The sequence below is a fragment of the Ranitomeya imitator genome, chromosome 6 (assembly GCF_032444005.1).
Source record: "Ranitomeya imitator isolate aRanImi1 chromosome 6, aRanImi1.pri, whole genome shotgun sequence".
Lineage (NCBI taxonomy): Eukaryota > Metazoa > Chordata > Amphibia > Anura > Dendrobatidae > Ranitomeya > Ranitomeya imitator.
In genome coordinates this window covers 461,214,905-461,219,605 of record NC_091287.1, presented here as the reverse complement: position 1 = coordinate 461,219,605, position 4,701 = coordinate 461,214,905, and the positions used below count along the sequence as shown (strand labels likewise).

The window sequence follows — 4,701 nt, the reverse complement described above, 5'->3', positions numbered from 1 at the left end:
TTGCGATGCCAATCGCGCGGCAGGACGGCGGTGTGCTGCTCCTCCTCTGGGCGTTGCTGTTCAGGGTCATTCCAGCTAAAATGGCGGCGAGAATGCGTTCTGCTCCTCTGGGGCAGCCAAAACTGCTTTTTTTTATTCGTCAGATGGATGCCATGGATTACGAGGGTCTGGAGAGCCGCCCTGCCCACCCACACATCCACAAGCGAGAAGTGCTTGGCCACATAACAAGAATGATGGAGAGGAGGTTTGGCGTCTGCCGCAGTCAGCTTCAGCTGCGTAAAAAATGGGCTGACCTCCGCTATAAAACGCCACAAATGTTTGCTGAGTTGCGTGCGGAGGCAAGGCGAGGCAAGTACTAGTATGTGGGGATGCAGGAGGGGGGGGGGGGTTTGGGAGGGAGGCTTGCGCTCATGGTTGCCAACGTGACCTCAAATGCATTAAAACACATGCCCCATTTTGGTAAAATTTAGTTATTTTCCAAGCAGAATATGCGTTGTCCGTGAGAAAACTTGTCGGGTTCCCTAATCTCAACCACCATCTTGAAATTATTAAGATGTCCATAATTTTTACTTTCTCAATTTCCCATAAATATTAACGGAGGAGGTTGGCCTAATGATGAAATAATAAGTTTTCCAAAGACAGGAAGACCATTGAACACCAGAGCCCACATACATGTCTGAGTATCGCACCCCTGTAAAGTGTGATCTCTATTTTATGTTTGAGTATATTGTAAGCTTTGATCTGCAGCACTCAACATTTGTGTGTAAACATTGTGATTCTTTACTTTAGGTGTAGAGAGACAGCGGCGGCAAGTCAGACCCACCATTGCCACCATTACCCCATCTTCAGGCACCAGTGGGAGCCCACAGTCCGGGACATCACGTAAGTTCACAATCATTTATTGCATTTTTTTTTTAACATCACACGGGACATAACAGGGTAGCTGAAATATTTGAAGACATTACAGACGCAGTAATGACCCAGCGGCCTACCACGCCTCCACCATCTGTTGCGACCCCAGTGAAGTGTGATATAAATTTTATGTTTCAGTATATTGTTAGCTTTGATCTGCAGCACTCTACATGTGTTTTTAAAGATTGCGTTTGTTAACTTTATGTGTAGAGAGACAGCGGCGGCAACAGGTACCTGCCATTGCCAGCAGCACCACAGCATCCACCACCAGCGGGAGCCCACAGTCCGTGACGTCACGTAAGTTAACAATCATTGATTACAGTTTTTCAACTGCATGCGGGACATAAGAGGGTAGTGGAAATATTTGAATACATTACAGATGCAGTAATGACCCAGCGGCCTACCACGCCACCACCAGACAGCAGACAGCCTCGCACCCCTACACCACCCTCAACACCTCCCTTTCGACACTCCTCTTCCTCCCCCGGGTCGGCGGCATTCTCCCCAGAAGCTAACATACGTAAGTGACCAAAACAGCGAGCGCTTCCCAACGGCGTGTTCCATAGTTAACCAGATCTGTTATTATTTCCTTTTAGCTGCTGCAGCTAGATCGCTGGGATGGGACATTAGCAGCTCTGGTTCTGGCAATGAGGAACCGGCGTCCCTTCTCCGTAAGTATCAAGATAATGCGAGTGGTTTTCTGCTGGATGTCACCATAGACAACTAAAACTGTAAAATGTAATAAAATTTACATCGCCCTGTGGTGCCAGACCAAATAGAAATTTACAACACAGAAAATTTGGTCCTGCCCCAGAGGTCGAGATGTATTTTCAGTGGAATCAACGTTGGTTCTCCAACCTCTTCTATCCACAGAACCGGCCACCGTAAGAGAGCTCCTGGCGAGACAATTGCGCCTGGAGCGGACAGCGGCGCTCCTGCAGCAGACAGCAGCGCTCCTCCAGGCTCAAGTAGAGCAGCAGGGCGTGACGCTGCGACACCTCTTGGGCCGGAGATAATTTTTTTTTTTGGGGGGGGGATATGTTATATTTTGTTGTAAAATAATTTAAAACCAAGAAAGTGTTACAAAAAAAACCAAAAATCTTCGCATTATTTCTTTAATGTTTACCAAGCTATAAGGGTTAACAGCACCATTTTATAGGCATCACATTTAAAGTTATTTAGAGAGGTTTATATGACAACAAAGCAAAAAAAAATTTTTTTTTATACGGCGCAATCCTGCCAGGGTACAGCTCCAGAACCATTAAAGTACTGACAGTATTTTTCGCGACAGTCCCTTGCATCGTCTGCCTGTCTGCCAGATCCAAGAGCTTGAAGAGCTGTAAAATTATCAGGTTGTGTACGCCATTCCCCGGGCACAATATCTCCGGTTCTTGCGTCCACTGCATCAATAAACGAAGGAGGAGAATAGGAGCTCGTATCATGACGTCTCAGGAAATTATGGAGCACACAGCATGCCAAAACCACAAAGTCTATAGCTGTGTGGAACACTCTAAACCGATTTGCCATAATCCGAAAGGCATTTTCAACCACACGACGGGCCCTCGACAACCGGTAATTAAAGATTCTGCGCTCCGGTGTGAGTGTTCTCTGTGCAAATGGCTTCAGCAAATGTGGATGAAGAGGGAAAGCTTCATCAGCGATGAAGACAAAATTTAGGTTTGCTTTTGTGTCTTCATTTAGTGGCAACAGCAGTTCATTGTTCCTCAAGCTTTCCCCAAATGAAGTGTGTTCAAAAACACCACCGTCGGAGACTCGACCATTCATGCCAACATCCACATCGACAAACTCATAGTTTGCATTGACAAGGGCCATGAGGATCACACTGAAATATCCTTTGTAGTTGAAAAAAAAGGATCCAGAGTTGGCTGGTTGCGTGATGCGCACATGCTTTCCATCTAATGCACCACCGCAGTTTGGAAACTGCCACAGCTCATCAAAATCGGAAGCAATCCTCTTCCAGTCATCGGCCGTCTTGGGAAACTGCAAGATGAGAAGGAAACATGTACTAATTAGGTCAAATATATTATGCACATATTATGTGGACATCCTACAGTGATTGAGGCGCAGTATGAATTAGTATAACAAAGTCAACAACCCAGAGTATGCAGGCAGCCATTTTTTCAGATGGCTTCGGTGACTCAGAGGGGGTGCTAAACAATATATCTAAATAATTTAATCAATAAAATTACGTTGGGAGCAGCAAATAAAAAAGGGTGGCGCAGGGTTGGAGCAGCACATATCAGAATGGAGCCGCAAAATGGTAGCAGCACATGTCAGAATGGAGGCGCAGGATCACAGCAGCACATGTCAGAATGGGGGCGCAGGATGGGAGCAGCACATGATAGGATGTAGAACATATACCTATAGAAATGCTCGCCATCAGGGCGTCGAACGGGTTCAATTGCTAGTATAACATATAGAGACATAACACAGCAGCCAAAAAAATATAGTAGTACCTCCATATAATGCCTTAAGCTCTGCACAATGGCCTCGCATGTCTCCGGAATCACAACGCTCAGGAAAGGTCTGGAAACAGCTGCGGAAAACTGCAAATCCTGAAGAGACCTTCCTGTTGCCAGGAAGCGCAGTGTTACCGCCAACCTTTCCTCCACGGGCACGGCTGCACGCATCGGCGTATCACACCTTTGTATGAGTGGCGTAACAGCAGACAGTATTATTTTGAAGGATTCCTCGGACATCCGAAGGTAGTTTCGGAAATCTTGAGGGTTATTGTCACGTAACTCTCTTATGAGACCCATGTGTGACAATGTGGATCTTTTCTGCAGCCAGCTCCGGGTCCACATGCGACGTTTTCGTTTAGGACATCTCTCCTCTTGGAGACATGCTGCCTCAAACACCAGGGCAGCAGCAACAACAGAACTCTCATCGGAAGTGAGCATAGTTCCTAAAAAGAAAACAAGCGTACAATAAATACACGTGCTTACAAAACAATGTTCTGACCATTGATCTAATAACTATATATGTTACCACTGGTATTAAATGGGGCAGTCAACCATCTCGATCTGTAAAAGGATTAATTAATTGGGCCACGCTACAGCTGTGTACCTGAGGTTCTCAGGCCTACCCTACTCAAAGGAACAATCAACCACACTCCAGCGTTTATCCCCGTTGAAGCGCAACATATGCTACGCTGTAGCGTTATACATACCTTTTGCGGTAAAAGTCTAGTAGTTAAAAGTCCAGGGAATCCAGCGAATTTAGTTCTGTTCACAGCACGTGCTACAGAGAGAAATGAATAGCGCGCTAGAGAGCTCCGGTTTTATCCGCTGGGAACAATAGTCTTTGTCGAATGAGCGCACAGTATTGTACCGCCCAATCAGCACACGGGAGGTGGAGAATTCAGCGCTCCTACGTAGCCAGCTCCTCCGCCCTTTACATCGTATACAATATCGTGCACACCTTTGTCACACCATGCGATCATGCCGCCACAGCGGGACACTGGACGACGAAAGAAAGTTTCAAACGATCTGCTACGACGTACGATTCACAGCGGGGTCCCTGATCGCAGGAGCGTGTCACACGCTGCGATATCGTACCTATATCGCTCGAACGTCACAAATCGTGCCGTCGTAGCGATCAAAATTGCACTGTGTGACGGTACCCTAACACGGGAGCCCACATAATTTTTTTTATTTGTTTAATTTACACAGAAAATGCACAGCGGGTACTGAATAAAGCTCCTATCATTGTTGCCTGATCGCACTGATCTCGGGGCACTTATCAACAGCGATAAGAGCCTGGGATCAG

At 46.5% G+C, this 4,701-nt stretch overlaps 1 long non-coding RNA gene across 1 annotated transcript; it reads left to right on the top strand.

Moving 5' to 3' along the window:
• Window positions 1-836: 836 nt before the first annotated feature.
• LOC138641467 (uncharacterized) lies at window positions 837-1,398 on the top strand. Its single transcript, XR_011313860.1, has 3 exons — window positions 837-882; window positions 1,123-1,209; window positions 1,292-1,398. It is a non-coding gene; the product is annotated as an uncharacterized lncRNA (long non-coding RNA).
• Window positions 1,399-4,701: the final 3,303 nt, after the last annotated feature.